Source organism: Sciurus carolinensis, chromosome 8 (assembly GCF_902686445.1).
Source record: "Sciurus carolinensis chromosome 8, mSciCar1.2, whole genome shotgun sequence".
Classification (NCBI taxonomy): Eukaryota; Metazoa; Chordata; class Mammalia; order Rodentia; family Sciuridae; genus Sciurus; species Sciurus carolinensis.
The window spans coordinates 79,061,186-79,078,572 of NC_062220.1; the positions used below are offsets into that span (position 1 = coordinate 79,061,186).

Consider the following 17,387-nt stretch of genomic DNA (forward strand, 5'->3'; position numbering starts at 1 on the left):
CCAGAGTGGCTGCACTAATTTGCAGCCCCATCAGCAATGTATGAGTGTACCTTTCTCCCCACATCCTCGCCAACACCTGTTGTTGTTTGTATTCTTGATAATCGCCATTCTAATTGGGGTGAGATGGAATCTTAGGGTGGTTTTGATTTCCATTTCTCTAATTACTAGAGATGTGGAACATTTTTCCATATATTTGTTGATTGCTTGTAGATCTTCTTCTGTGAAGTGTCTATTCATTTCCTTAGCCCATTTGTCGATTGGATTATTGCATTCTTGGTGTAGAGTTTTTTTGAGTTCTTTATAGATCCTGGAGATTAGTGCTCTATCTGAAGTACGATTAGCAAAGATTTTCTCCCACTCTGTAGGCTCTTTCTTTGCATTGCTGATAGTTTCCTTTGCTGAGAGAAAGTTTTTTAGTTTGAATCTGTCCCAGTTATTGATTCTTGCTTTATTTCTTGTGCTATGGGAGTCCTGTTGAGGAAGGTCTGGTCCTAAGCCAACATGTTGAAGCTCTGGACCTATTTTTCTTCTCTAAGATGCAAGGTCTCTGGTCTGATTCCGAGGTCCTTAATCCATTTGAGTTTAGTTTTGTGCATGGTGAGAGATATGGGTTTAGTTTCATTCTGTAGCATATGGATTTCCAATTCTCCCAGCACCATTTGTTGAAGAGGCTATCTTTTTCTCCATTGCATATCTTTGGAACCTTTGTCTAGTATGAGAAATTGTATTTATTTGGGTTTGTGTCCATGTCCTCTATTCTGTACCATTGATCCACCTTTCTATTTTGGTACCAATACCATGCCGTTTTTGTTACTATTGCTTTGTAGTAGAGTTGAGAATCTGGTATTGCAATACCCCCTGCTTCACTCTTTCTGCCAAGGATTGCTTTAGCTATTCTGGGTTTTTTATTCTTCCAGATGAATTTCATAATTGCTTGCTCTATTTCTGTAAGGTACATCATTGGGGTTTTAATTGGAATTGCATTGAATCTGTATAGCACTTTTGGTAGTATGGCCATTTTGATAATATTAATTCTTCCTATCCAAGAACATGGGAGATCTTTCCATCTTCTAAGGTTTTCTTTAATTTCTTTCTTTAGTGTTCTGCAGTTCTCTTGTAGAGGTCTTTGATGCTCTAATACAAGTGTTTTAGTCCTTCAGACACTGTCTTAGTTCACTTTGTGTTCTATAAGAGAGTATCTGAAACTAAGTCATTGATATCAAATAGAAAATTATTTGACTGATGCTTATGGAGGTTGGGAAGTTTAAGACTGTGGTGCCAGTGTCCAGCCATGGCCTCCGTGCTGTCATATGGTGGAAAGGCAAGTGGGCATACACAAGACAGAGGAAAGAAACTCAGGAGATCATCGTTTTGTCAGAGCCCAGACCTGTAATGCTGGCCTTAATTCATTAATGCCTAATCATCTCTGAGAACCCCCCCCCTTAATACTGTTACAGTGGCCATTAAATTTCAACAGAAGTTTTAGAAAAGATATTCAAACCATTAACAGATACATACCCTAGATTATTTGAATAAACATCAATCTGGACTGTCATAAATAGAAGAATGCAGATAGTTCCATGTACATTTGTAAGATAATTGCAAAAATGAGATCTCTGGTGTCTTCATTTTATCAGTTTATTGGAGTAGGGGAACTAAGAGTTTAATATCAGCAATAGGAAAATATAATAGATTCAGTTCAAAATTGAGAACATCTTTAAGCCGAAACAGTGTTTGGAACATTGTAGGTACTCAACGTATGTTTGTTAAAAAGAATGAATAAGCCTTACCAATATCATCATCTATAAGCATCTGTTGCCATATAGTTTAGTACAAAATTCACAGCATATTTTTGAGCACAATATCGCACAGCTCTGTTCTAATCATGCACAACTCATTCATTCAACAAACTACTACTCTTACACAATTGTAGGCATGAATTATTTTAAGTGGAAGAGTCTATCAGATGATGTATTTTTTTTTATTTCTGTCATTTTCTTGAGTCATTTCAGATGTAAAGGATTAGTCCTGTGAAATGGAACATTTTGAAAACCTGTGTGAAATTGTAAGACCCTTATGTTTGTGAATGCAGGAATGATCCAACAAATGTGCTCTTTGCTTCGGACAAAGACCAAATTATTTGTTCTTTAAGAAAGTACATGGGATTAATAAAACTAAATAGAGTCTCTTGATAAAACATTCTTGATTCTTTGAGAGAACTTTTTCCAGTATCTCAACAACACATGGCTGTTTTGCTCATATGACAAATAATGAATTAATTATATGTGACACTTTTATAATATAAGAGTTGATGTTATTGGCAAGGGAAAGGATCCATTGTATCTCTCAGACATATAGCTATAATAGAGATTCTTAAATTTATTGAAGAAAAAAACAATGAAATTGTATGTAGTAAATAATATTAGGTTTCTAATTAGGTTTCTACAAGTTTCACTGATGGGTTCAGTTTTTATATGGTTTTCCAATAATTGGAAGGAATATCATGGAAATCATCTACAAGTACATTTATAAGCTTGAAGGATAAAATTTGCACGCTAGTGGTAAATTTATTCAAAATATTTAATTTACATCTCTAGATCAAGTTTATTTAAACATTTTTTTATTTCCTAAGTTTAACAACTTCTCATTGATGACATGCAATTTATTTTTAAATGTAAAATGAATATATGATCATTATAGAAATTTACAAACTCAAAATTAAAGGAGTTAATTATTCTGCTGCTCAAGCATCTCCATTTTAATATTTGTTTTAGATATTTTCAGAAATACACTGTAGAGAGCATATACCTTTTAAAACTCATGATAGTGTGTGCCTTTTCTCCCACTTTATTGAAGTCTTTGAAATTTGAATTTGTATGTTGTTGGTACACTGGTCTCAAGGTCTGAGTAACTTTGAGAAAAAAAAAATCATAAAGTCCTGTGGCATCCATTAGTCATTCTCCCTCAAAACTAAGGCTGATGAGAGAGGGTTGGGGGCTCCAAGAAGGTTGGAGAGGTAAGTGCTGACGTGTCTGAGTGGGGCCGCAGGGGCTGCTGTCATGGATGAGCTGCCACATTCCTGGTGTGTCTGACCTTGGACTCACTTAACATTATAGTCTGGATTCTATTAAGGAATTTCGTGTTTTTCCTTTGTAAGAGTCACCCCCTACCATGACAATATTTAAAAATATTTCTTAAAAAAATCAGGAAAGCAAACTTTTTCCCCAAAGAAATTTATAGTTCAAATTTACACCAAGTTCTCACTAACTAGAGCAAGCTAGATTTTCGCTAAAGCTTCGATTTTCCTCTGTAAAACATTAGTCACTTCCTTGGAAGAAGCAGGGTTTTTTTTGTTTTTTTTTTTTTTTTTTAATAGGCAGTAGGATAAAACAGCTACAGATGTGCATGTAATACGATGGGCTTTAGAATGTACCTGCAGATTGTGTGTGTGTGTGTGTGTGTGTGAGTGTTCAATTCGGAGAAAAAAGATGAAGAAAAAGAACTGAATTGGAATGCTAAAACAACAGTGATGCCAGCATTAAGGGAATGATAAAGTTTTTGATCCATTCAAACAGTGTTTTCTTTACCCATTTTCTTTATTCCCAGGAAGTTCTGAAGGTTGTGCCAAGTTGTGTTCACTGAACGATTTTAAAAGTATGTGCATTTCCCATGTGTGACTGTTGCCTTTTTACTGTGCAGGACTGTCCTGATGCCTGTGGCCAAAGAGTTTGATCCAGCCATGGTCCTGGTTTCTGCGGGATTTGATGCATTAGAAGGCCACACCCCTCCTCTGGGGGGTTACAAGGTGACAGCAAAGTGTAAGTTTCTCATTCAGGACTTTATGAAATGCTATGCTATCGTAACATCTTTAGGATTTTGGAAAGACAACGTGTTTCACACAAGTGCAGTAAATTTTGGCTAGCTGTTTGAAAATGATTCAGATGGTGTTTATTGCTCTGTCAGATTCATGTCTCAGTAAAAATTGGTCTTTAAGGAAAACAAAGTTAAATGGTTTCTTTTAGTGGACTTGGTGGGACATGTCAGGACCTTTATACCTTTCAGGAGTCCCAGCTTTCATTTAAAGACAGAAGGGATAGGACTTCTGTTTAAAATATGCTAGAAAAGCTACTGGGGTTTTTTTGCAATAAGAATGGAAGTCATTGTTCTTATTCCCTTGTACAAGGTGTGGAGAGAGCTATTTTTCAATTGTGTTATGTTCTTCCAGGTTTGAATACAAAAGTGTAGTCTCCTTGCTCAGAGGCTTTGTGTGGTCTATGAAAAATTCTCAGGGTCTCTACTGGTGTTCTCTTGTGTTGCAAAGTTGAACTTTTTGTCTGTGTTCCGTGGTAACCAGACACCAACCAAGAAATGAATTTTGTGTTCTATTGCATATGAATAACACAATTCCATGGAATTTGGCTAGAAATGAGACTTTCTTTAAGAATAATTTCCTTGCTCTGAGTATAAAAGTAAGGCATATGTATCATCCATGCATATAAATATATGCTGGCACAATGGATATCTATAAAAGAAAAAATGTAAGATAACACAAAGAATAGGATCCACTATTGTATATTTTAGGGAGAGTTGAAAATCAAACAAAACAAAAACAACCCAAATAGTTTTAAGTGGGAGAAAGATGAGTTTGGAACAAGTGTGCTGTATTAATTTGAAAAGAACCAAAGAAACAGCATCATGCCAACCTTTGTTTTTAGTTGGCTGCTCATGTGAGAGACTTTTCTGTACTCTAATTATTCCAGTAACATTGTTAGGTAGTAGCTATTTTTAACATCTATTATTTACCCAGAGTTCTTGGTGCCTTGTTGTCTATTGAAAACATATTAAAACAGGCAACTTCACAAAGACAAAAAAAACATAATGATGCATAATTTTGGTAAAATTGAATAAAGAGGTGTTTGCTTATGTCAAATATATCTTTATGATCCTTTTTCTCATTGTTGTTCATAGAACTCAACTCAAGTAGATGTCAGTCTTTCCATTGCAGATAAAACTCACTTGAGTCAAAACTGGTGAATACTTTAGTTTAAATTAAAAAAAAAAAGTACCCCAAATTAAGAAAAACCCAAACAATACAAAACACATGGAAAGCAAAGCCAGAAATCTATAAAAGGTGCTCCTTGCCATTGGATCCAAAAACCTCTCTCAGGGGAGAGGAATGGTAATCTTTGGGTTGTTTTCCTTGCCAAGGCAGCAAGTTGTAACATGTCCATTTCTGAAAACTAGCTGGAAGGGACTAATCTTTTTGTTTGCTCATTTTTTGCCAAATCAAGTTCAAATCTCAAATATCATCTTGGAAGGTAAAATAGAAAGTAGTAGTAGCATGGTTTCTTTTGGTTATGGATGTAAGAAACATGAGTTCTATCACTCTACCACTTTTAGTTTCAGTATCATGTTAATCAGCTTTCCATTACTGTAACAAAATACCTGAGATAATCAACTTATACAGAGGAAAGGTTTATTTTGGCTGACAGTGTTGGAGGTTACAGTTCATGGTTGGTTAACCTGTTGCTTTTGGGGCTTTGCTGGTACAGTATATCATGATAGGGAGTGTGTGACAAGGCAAAACTGTTCACTTCATAGCCAAGGAGCAGGAGAGAGAGGAAGGAAACAGGGTGCTACAATTCCTTTCAAGGGCATACTTCCATTGACCTAAGGACTTCCTACTAGGCCCCAGCTCTTACAACATTTTCACCATTTTTCAGTAAAGCCAAGCTGAGGACTAAGCCTTTATTTAACACATGGGGACCTTGGAGGATACTTACAGGCCAAATAATAGCAAGAAGAATGCAATAAAACCTTCCTTTTTTATCCATTTGCATACTTCTCATGCACTTAGGAGGAGCTCTTCATTGCTTTCTGTCCCAGAATAAATTTGCATATAATCTTTACCCTCTCCCCTGGCCTCTAACCCCTGCATATCTATTTCTACTCAAGAGACCATACACATTTTTGTTAGGTGCCTGTTTCCTAAGAAAAGCAAACAGACAGGCTGGGGTTATGGCTCAGTGGTAGAGCACTTGCCTAGCATGTGTGAGGCACTGGGTTTGATCCTTAGCACCACATAAAAATAAATAAATAAATAAATAAAAATCAAGTTTAAAAAAAAGAAAACCAAACTGACATAGTTTTAAGTGATATACTAATTACCCATTTGTTGAATATTTGCCCTTCCATAAGGCATAGATATGCAATAAAGAGAAAGGATCTTAGGCTCCAAAGAGATTATAGGAGAGGCAGTCCAAAACAATTCACATGTTTCATAGATAAGGAAACTAATTTATTTTAGCATCTGAAAGAGCTGGGGTGAAAACCAAAATGCTTATCCCGAATTTGTAGTTAGATGAAATTGCTTGAGGCATTTACTAGATTTTTCCATTCAAGACAAAATCATTTTATCAAATGCATGATAACAGAGAATTTGTATACATACTCTACAGAGGCTGTGTTTAAGCCCAAGACCCTAATCTCCACTATCAGGGTCTGTGATAGACACTCATAACAGAGCCTCACTTCTGGGCAACTGTGTCTATCATCTCATGTAGGCCTCAGTTTGCTAGCGAGGCTGCCACACTAACAGGCCAGAAGCCAGGGTTTATGGGCAGCTCTGTAGTTACTCCCCAGTGGCTCACCATTGGCTTTCTTTGTTTGCTTCCTAACCACCAAGCTCTTACTTTAGTCTGAGAGTTCTGGACAGGCAATTAAAATTGGGCTCTCATTGTCCCAAGCCAGAAGTCATCCTCCATTTGCAGGGAGTCCCAAAATGAAGTTAGAAATGAGCTGAAAACCTCACATAAAACGTATGCAGGATACAAAAGCAAATTCCTCTCCTAAACTTTTTAGATTCTGGCTGCACTCCATCTGTGTTCTGAGTAGAATATTGGAGGATGTTAGAGAGTTGTTTTGAGGTTATTATGTCAGACCTACTGATGTTATATTTTCTTAGCACCTTGAATCAATCTTTTAAAATAAATTTTTAAAATATCTCTAAAAGGAAAGGAGAGGTCAAGTAAAACAACAGAGCTTTTTGTTTACTTTAAACATCTAGTTAGCTGTGTAAAAAATAAATGAAAAGGAAAACAGAAAAGAAAGGTAGGTGTTATGTCAAATGTCCCAGCCCAAATATGAAGGTGGTTTTAAAATTAAAATGATTTATGACTAGTGCTGTTTCCATTCTTTCTCTCTTGTCCTCTCATGTCTTTATACACACACACACTCACACACACACACACAGAAAAAGAGAGAAAGACAGAGAGAGAGAGAGAGAATAATATGTATATATTTCTGTGAAACAACAGCAAAAATAATGGGATTGGTTTGTGCTGAAGTTTTAAATAAAATATGTGAATAATCTATTTAGAATCTATGCTATTCTTTCGATTAAGGACCATACTTAAGTTCCAACCTGAAAGGAATGAGTAGCTTTGTTTCTTGCCCTAAGCCCAGTATCAGATTTTATGCTTTTTTTAAAGAATACTACATTTTTTGTTTTGTCGATGGTTGTTATTTCTGCTCTATGTTCTATTCCATTAATTTCTGTTCTGATCTTATTATTTCTTTTCTTTTTAACTTTAAAATTTTTTCTTTCCACATTTAAAAAATTTCTTCTAATTAGTTATACATGACAGTAAATGTATTTTGACACATTATACATAGATGGAGTATAACTTCTCATTTTCCTCGTATATTATGTGGAATTACACTGGTCATGTAATCATATATGCACATAGGGTAATAATGTCTGATTCATTCTACAATCCTTCCTTCCCCCTTATCCCCTCCCCTTCCTTCACTCCCCACTGTCAAATCCAAAGTACATCTATTCTTCCCTAGGTTTCCCCTAAATATGGATGCTAATTGTGAATTGTGTTCTTGATAATTGGGAATTAGAATCCACAATGTAAGAGAAAACATTTGGTTTTGGTTTTTTTTGGGATTGGCTTATTTTTCTTATCATGATATTCTCTAGTTCCATCCTTTTACCGGCAAATGCCATAATTTCATTTTTATTTATGACTGAATAATATTCCATTGTGTATATGTACCACATTTTCTTTATTCATTCACCTAGCTTGGTTCCATAGTTTAGCTATTGTTGGTTGAGCTGCTATAAACATTGATGTGACTATGTCACTATACTATACTGCTTTTAAGTCCTTTGGGTATAGAATGGAGTGGGATAGCTGACTCAAATGGTGGTTCCATTCCAGATTTTCTGAGGAATCTCCATACTGCTTTCCATAATGGTTGCACCAATCTGCAGTCCCACCAGCAACGTATGAATATATCTTTTCCCCAAATCCTAGTCAACATTTATTGTTGCTTATGTTCTTGATAATTGCCATCCTGATTGGAATGAGATGAAATCTTACTCTTGAGTCTTGAATTTGCATTTCTCTAATTGCTAGAGATGTTGAATATTTTTTCATATATTTGTTGATCAATTGTATATCTTCTGTGAAGTGTCTGTTCAGTTTCTTAGCCCATTTATTGATTGGGTTATTTGGATTTTTTTTTTTGGGGGTGCTGTTTTTTGAGTTCTTTATATATCCTGGAGATTAGTGCTCTATCTGAAGTGCATGTGGTAAAAATTTTCTCCCCTTCAATAGGCTCTCTCTTCACAATCTTTATTGATTGTTTCCTTTACTGAGAAGAGGTTTTAGTTTCATACCATCCCACTTATTGAATTTTTATTTTATTTCTTTCACATTAGGAGTCTTGTTAAGGATCAGTTCCTAAGCCAACATGGTGGAAATTTGGGCCTACTTTTCTTCTATTAGGCTTAGGATCTCTGTTCTGGTATGTAAGTTTTTAAAATCTACTTTGAGTTGATTTTGTGCAGGGTGAGAGATAGGAGCTTAATTTCATTTTAATACATATGGATTTCCAATTTTCCCAGCACCATTTTTTAAAGAGGTTATCTTTTCTCTAATGTATGTTTGTGGTACCTTTGTCTAGTATGAGATAACTGTATTTTTATGGGTTTGTCTGTGTCTTCTATTCTGTACCATTTGGTCTGTGTGTCTGTTCTTGTTCTAATACCATGCTGTTTTCGTTACTATAACTCTGTAGTATAGTTTAAGGTCTGTATTGTGATGCCTCCTGCTTCACTTTTCTTGCTAAGGATTGCTTTATCATTCTAAATACTCCAGTTCAGACGGAATTGTCTTCAGGTTAGAGTTTAAGAAGATTCCATGGCAACTCGGTGCCAGGTTCAAACAATAACATTGATGCACCATATTGCAGTCCCTACTGGCTTTATAGTGTTGTCAACTTAAACAAAAACAAAACAAAAAACAAAAGAAGAAAGAAATACAGGAGGGAAGGAAGGAAGGAAGGAAGGAAGGAAGGAAGGAAGGAAGGAAGGAAGAAAGGAAGGAAGGAAGGAAGAGGAAGGAAAAAGAAAAGGAAAATAAAGAAAAAGCTGGTGTCATTAGTCAAATTCTTTTTATAACAATATATTTTTTCTTCCATTTTAACACATGAATACATTCTACTTTCTTTGGTATATGTAGTGAATTCCTATGTACAAATTGCTTTTATCATGTGAATAAGAATTTTTCTGTCTTGGGATAATGCAAGTCATTGTAATATGATAGTGTCTCATAAAAATAGATTCCTCTTATAAATAGTCTGAAATAGAAATCATTTCCCTCAGAAAATACATAGTATTATTTGAAAAGTAATATTTGGAGGGAAAAAAACAAATAGCATATCCTAGAGTCTTCTCCTTGACAGAGTTATTCCTTTTGGTAATCCTCCCATTCCCCCATACCAATGAATGTCTGTAAAAACAGGGAGAGAACTCTGGGGACAGACACTTGCATAATGAATTCATGCTTAGCTGTGAGTTATCCTTGGGGAAGTACAAAGACTCTCTGATTAACCAGTCCTAAAAGCAATTCTCTAAATGTTAGGTGCTAATCCAGTCCACAAATAAATGCCAAGACACAAGCTTTGTCAAACATATAGGCTATGTTGGTCTATGCCAACTGTTAAATGATGTATATGCTTCATCCTCTATGCATTTACACAAGATATGCAACTCAACTACCTTCTATCTACACATATAATTTGTCCAAAGAGTTGAAAATAGATTGAGCTATGTTTCTTTATACCAAGTACATTTTTGTGGCATTAGCTTCTTTTTTGTCTTGTTCTCACCAATGACTCTATACCTAATTTAAATTGCCAGTGACTGTCCTAAATCTCTAATTTTCTCATCAAAATCTATAAAGAATCTGATTACATTTATTTCTGTATTTTATTTATTGCATGATTATACTTTTTTTTAAGAGAATATATTTCAACTAATGTGATAGGTCTCTTTGGCAGTTCTATCTTTTACTATAGATCTGTAACTGGGGAATTGGTGTCTTGTCTTCTCATAATAGAATGCCAGTATCAAACACAACAAATGAGTGTGGAGAAAAGAGTGGCTGGAAGAAACCTAACAGATAATTTTTCATGAAGAATCAACTTTAAGCCTTGTCAGCTTCTATTCTTTTAGATTGGAGTGGAAATTGGGGAGCATCATGCAGCACTGATTATTCCAAGCATTCTCCTGTCAAGCTACCATCAGATTAAACCCTCTTTGTGCTTCTGTGCTGTATATTAGGAAATTAGCCCAAAGCCTGGTACATAGCATTTTTTAAAGGAATAAAGCTAACACATAGATGCCCCTGTTATATTCAATGTTATGTGAATTAGGATTTCTTTATTATTATTATTTTTGTCATTGCTATTCCCACATCATTGCCGCCGCCTCAGCCTCCTCCTCCTCCTCCTCCTCCTCCTCCTCCTCCTCCTCCTCCTCCCCCTCCTCTTCTTTTATTTCTCTTTTCTTTTTTCTTTTTGGTTTTGGACCACATATTCATCTCTCTTATATTTTAATTACACATACTCATGTTTCTGAAAATTGTTTCTAACAATAGTACTTTTTCCATTTTGCCTTTAATAGAAATAATATTGAAAAGACTTTAAGGAATAAATGGGGAAGTCCTATTTACTATTTATAACAGTGGCCTTAGACAAGAGGGTCTGTCTACTCCCAGCTATCCACACCTGCTAGGTTCTGATTGGTGAGATAAACTCATTTCATTCCTGCTCAAAAGAGCATGGTAGTGTGAAATTATTGAATCCTTAAAATATTAAACTTCAAATAAGCATGAAGAATTAGAGTGAAGAAGAGCTTATTATGTTGTCAGATATCTATGTTCAAATCTCAACCTTGTCCCTCACTAACTTTGTAATCAAGTTAGTTTCTTCATCAGAAAAAAATGGGGTAAAGAGTAGAGAGATAATAATTATACCTATTACACAAGGAATAAATGATTAAGTATTATGAATTAATAGTTTTAATTTTATTGTTGACATCATTTTGACAGTTCTAAACATTCATTGAAAGCCTGGGCATTTATATAGAGTATTTGAATACAAAATATATGCCACAAATATTGTTAGAAGATACTTTAGGTTCTTATTCGAACCAAATAGGAGGATGGCCAGAAATCTTAGTAAGCCGACATAGAATTCTAAGTAAATATAAGTGTATTGTCCATTCAATTGAAAGTCAGTTTAATAAGAGAAGTGCCTGCATTTCACATTTCTATATCTGTAAGTATGCCTACTTTTTAACAAGTCCAGAAGCCATTGGAATAAATATCAGTGCTTTTAAAGGAAAATAAAGGATTATTATTTTGCAAAGAGTCATTGCTTCTTAAATGCTCTGCATCTTGTTTAGGTATATTGAGGTGTGCTCTATGCTTGACATTTTTAATATGCCAAAAGAAAATAAATTATCCAGTCATAATTTTTTTAACAATTGAACTAGTAAACATGCTTAAGAATCAGAGATAAACACAGTTAAGAATGAGGAAGAAAATCCTTAACAAAATACTACCAAACATAATTCAGTAGCAAATTTAAAGGATCATTCACTATGTAACTAAGAGAGATTTATTCATGCAAGGCAAGGATAGTTCAATATAGGAAATTGATAAGTGTGATACTCCATTTTAACAGAATAAAGAACAAAAACCATATGATCACCTCAATAGATGCAGAAAGGCCATTCAACAAATTATAGCATCTTTTCATGATTAAAACTTCCAACAAACTAGGTATAGAAGGAATGTACCTCAATGCAATTAAGTCATACGTGAAAAACACATAGCTAATACCATACTCAATGGTAAAAAGTAGGAATGTTTTCCTCTAAGACCAGGTGCAGGACAAGGATGCCCACTCTTCTGGAAGTTATGACCAGAGAAATTAGATTTAAAAAAATAAATAGAAAGCATCTAAATCAGAAAGAAAGAAGTTGAATTATCTCTATTTGCAGATGACATGATGTTATATATATAGAAAATGCCAAAGAATTCACTAAAAATGTTAGAACCGATAAATGAATACAGAAAAGTTGGAGGATACAGTATTAATATATAAAAAGCAGTCATGTTTCTATGTACTAATTACCCAAAAAACACATCAAGAAGACAATCCCAATGTCATAATTTGGACCTGGGTCCTCAGAATGACCACAACCTCTTGAAAACTATTTTCTCAAAAACTTTTTTCTTGACTGATTCAAATACATTAATTTCATCTCAGTGGTGTTGTTATTGATGATAGAATAATAATAACTAATAGAAATATTTTAGTTTTTACTTTGTGCTATGCACAGTATTAATATTATGTTATTTCAGTTTTATGATTAAACAAGGTAATACAAAGCAATTATTATTATTATTATTATTATTATTTTATTGGATTTTGTTACCCTGAAATTATTAAAGAAGTTTTAGCAGTTATTAAATTTCTGAATTTATAAAAATTAACTATTTGCTCAAGTTACAGAGCTGAAGATGAACAAAACCACAGTTTGATCTCCAGGCTCTTGATCTCCACCTTCATGTACTTTCAACTAGGTTTAGAGTTACAAAAAATATTCCAAATACATGAGCAGAGTTTTTAATAACTATTCAAGTTTATTCTAAATTGTGAAAATATAGAATATTAAATGGAAATTTTCTGGTGATGACTTTTTTATTTGAATTAAATTCTCCAAATCAAAATGTAAGCAGAGCATTTCCATCATGTTATCAGTTTGCAGTGACTGTATTTCTTATTTTTTGTGGAGCATAATATGTGACAGTCAGGATGGAACTCTGGCTCAAATCCCCATGCACCAATATGTCATTAGTTATATTCTCCAGCAAGTGCATGGCCCATGCAAAAACAGAGGGAAGCAGATTTGCAAGACATTTATGATTTATGCAATATAGTTCACTTATATGTATTTACCTACTAACAAAAATGAGAAACAGCTAATTAAGAAAGAATGTCAGCATATTAAACATAACCTATCTGTTTTAGTCAGCTATTTTGCTGCTGTGACTAAAAGATCTGACCAGAACTATTGTAGAGGAGGAAGAGTTTATTTGAGTGCTCACACTTTCAGAGGTCTTCATCCATAGAAGGCCAGCTCCTTTCCTTCAGGTTTGAGGTGAGGCTGAACATCTCAGTGCAAGAGTATGACAGAGGGAAACAGCTCACATTGGATCAGGAAGCAGAGAGAGACTCCACTCTCTAGATACAAATATATACCTCATAGCCACGCCCCCATTTAGCCATTTAATCACCACTCATTTAATCCCATCAGGGATTAATTCACTGATTAGGTTAAGACTTTCATAACCCAATCATTTCTCCTGTGAATCTTCTTCCATTGTCTCACACGTGAGCTTTTAGGGGACACCTCACATCCTAACCATAACATTATCTTAGGTTCCAGAATGCTTTTATTTGTAAGTGACAACCAAAAGATATATTCAAGTTACTGAATGCTCCATATTTTACTTTTACCTTTCCTCTGTTTTCTCTCTCAATACCTGCTCCCTTACACCATATGACAACTCAGAAACCAAATTGTAGAAGAATATTTTCCATCTGCAGTGTTTAGTTACTGATGTCATGAAACAATCCTTAGGCTACGATTGTACTGCTTAACTCTGGAGAGCAAAATTACTTTAACTGTGCCATAACTGGGACCTGGTAAACATTGCTTATGGAAAGAAAATTAATAAGCAAAATTAGCCCTGAAGGATGATGTCAGCTGCAGTTGCACATTAAAATGTGAACTGTATTTCATTAATACTAAGATGTATTTGTTCATGTTTTAACATGTCTAAAATTGGATACCACTTATGTTCCATGGTACTTCATTGTTGGATTGGCCATGTTTTCCTAATTCAATAGCAGTAAATAAAATAATGGTCACAATTAATTTGTGCCACAATTGAATTGAATCTTAGATTCAACAAAATACAGTATTTTATTCCTTGAGATTTTTTTTAAAAATCCTATTCAGAGGCCATAATAAAACTATACCTCTTATTTCCATTTTATATTTTCTTTCTAGAGTTCTTTTGATTGACAAAATCTCCAGAAAGAATAAATTAGTGAAAAAACCAAAAATATTATTAATTTGATTTTAGCACAAAGATTGTTTTTCCTTAGCCTCATACTTTGATGACCATAGGCTCTATTATGATGACTTTATAGTTATGCAAAATAAAATGGTTCATCTCATAAGTCAAAATAATACAAAAAAGAAAAAAAGAATCAAACAATTTGTGAAGTAATGTCATAGTGCCAATAGTGTATACGAAAGGGCCACAGCTGTGTGACCATGAATTGTCTACAACATGTGTATGACTGATAAAGTAATCAGGGAGATTGTGAGAAATGAATGTGTTGCTTGCCCCCAAAGGAAATTCTCCTTACACTATTCTGGTAGGTTGCTGCGTTAATATGGACTAGGATAGTGGTTTCCAACTAGCAGGGATCAGCATAGTCTGGAGGACTAATTAGGTGTGCTGGGCCCACTCCCAGAACTTCTAATTTCTTAGGTCTGAAGTGGGGCCTGCAATTTGCATTTCCAAGTTCCCAGGTGTTGCTGAGCCTCTTGACTAGGGACCACACTTTGAGAACCATTGGACTAGTTTGGGGAAGCAGGGACACAGGATTTGGATTTGATTGATTTAAAGTTTGAGTCTAATTGGTGAACAACTAACTCATCCTTCTTGCTGTTGCCTATTAAGCAGAAATAATACCAATTATGTCTCTCCGACTAAATATAGGACCATTATTATGGAGGTAATGGACTTGAGAAAATTCTTTGCAAAATGTGACTCTACAAAGGATAAGATATCATTGATAATATACACATGAAATGCAGGGATTCTATTGTTTTTCATACATATTAGCTAGAGTCAGAATTCATATGTCAAAATACTTTTATAATTGTAAATGAAAATTAATATTACAGTATCAAAATTATTAATATATTTATGTATTTTTAGATATTTTAAAACATTTTAAATATTTTGTTGGTTTTCATAGGAAGATGACTACGTTTCCACGTACCTCTTCCTCTCACTACCTCTTTTCCAATAGAACCTTCAGGTTTATCTCATGTGACACGGGGGCTCCCTGCCACAGGAAAGTCACCAGGAAATGCAGCAATTCTCATACAATCAGTTCTTACGATTCTCGAGACTGCTAGGTATTCAGCCTCCACCACCCAATATTTCCTCCTGGTGATTTCAGACCAAGAGTCACTTCCATAAACTTTTCTCTTTCTCTTGGCCCACATAGATTCTTACTTGGGAGAGAACCATAAACTTTGCTTGATCCCTTGGTAGAAAGAGCCCTTTAGAAATGAACTTTATCTTGATCTAAAAATTGGATGCAATTTCAATATGCAATATAAAATGTGACATGATAGAAATGTATAATTTTCTTCCAAGTTATTCTAAAAATATAAGACTTTGTTCTTTCCTATCTTGCAAGATGGTGGATAAAAATTTGAAAAGGCAAATACTGAGACTTGTGAAACCAAGGAGACCATTGCCAGTGACAAAGTTAGAAAGGGGAATGTCAAGGCAAACGAGCCCAAGAAAGGAACCCCTCCCTGTAGCTGAAAGCCTGTCTTCTTCAGAGGAATTGGCAGATACTCTTGATCAGTTACATATCTCGGAAAGGTCACATACAGTGAAAGTACTCAGCTACTAAATCCAGAATTGAAAAAGAAAAAGGAAAAGACTCTTGCTACTGTCACAAAGTTGTTTGGCAGTGACTAGAATGGCAATATCCAGGTCAAAAAATGCCTAGAAGTAAGGGAATGTCTTATTGAAGAGGTACCTCAAAAACAGTTGAGTCACAGCAAAAAAAATGTTATCAGTCAGCAGCATGTGGGGAGACTGGGAACTAGCATGGCCCCTGAGACCATCCTGGTCATGCATCCACACTGGTGCCACAGAGGTAAGAGTCGTTTTCCTGAAGGAGCTAAGCAGTAGCTTGCTACCTGTGTCTGGCTCTCTTTCCCTCAATTAAGTACCTCCAGGTAGAACACATCAGAAATTGGTCATCATCACTGTCACAAAAATTGATATTATCTATGTGAAAATCTCAAAACACCTCACTGATATTTATTCACTTTAAGAAGAAGCTTCAGGAACCCAGACAACAGGAAAATGAACTCTTCAACACAGAGAAAGAGAACTATAAGGTTACAGAGCAGCGTGAGGTTGGTCAGAATGCTGTGCACTCAAAAATCAAAGCTATTAGTTCAGAGTTACCTGCAATCCATGTCTGCTCTGCCAAATGCAATTAATCCTCACAAACTTTTGTTCTAATTTCTTACCCAGAAACCAATGAATAAGTAATATACTTAAAAAATAAATAAAATGCAGAAAACTATTTGAAAGTGACTAGAATAGTGACATCCAGTCACAAAATGCCTAGATATTATCTTAACTGAAGATGTGCCTCAAAAGCCATTGAGTCACAGCGAAACAACTCTCAGTCAGCATGAAACTATCTTAAATAAACACCATGCACCAAAATTTCAAGTAAAAGAAAAAATAATGCATTGATTTCATAGAAATTAAATACATTTTAAATCAGGTCATTTGATTTTTTAAGGATATAATAATCATTTAATAAATAAATTCAGTAAATTTGAAGTCTGAACAATGGGTGAGATGATGGTTTGGCCCCTGGGGGTACATTGTAGTAAAGGTACACTGTAGCTTCAAGTAGCATAGCTTTAGCAAACAGATTAGGGAAGGGGGTGGAGAATGAGCAGGGAGTGGGCCCACTGGTCAGGGAAGTGACTTGAGAAGGCAATATCTGAGCTGAGAAGATAGCCAAGTAACACTGAAGGAGAGAGTGTTCCTTTTAAAGAAGCGTCCTCATCCAATCTCCCACCTTCACCCCATTCCCAGATCTTAGTACTTACTATCTCATCCCATGAGAAATTGTATGGATTTGAGTTGGGTTATAAGCTTTTGTTTCTCTTCTCC

At 35.0% G+C, this 17,387-nt stretch overlaps 1 pseudogene; it reads left to right on the forward strand.

Annotated features, from left to right (window-relative positions):
• The first annotated feature begins 1,291 nt into the window (after positions 1-1,291).
• Positions 1,292-16,718, forward strand: LOC124991328 (60S ribosomal protein L6-like; annotated as a pseudogene).
• The last annotated feature ends 669 nt before the right edge of the window (positions 16,719-17,387 follow it).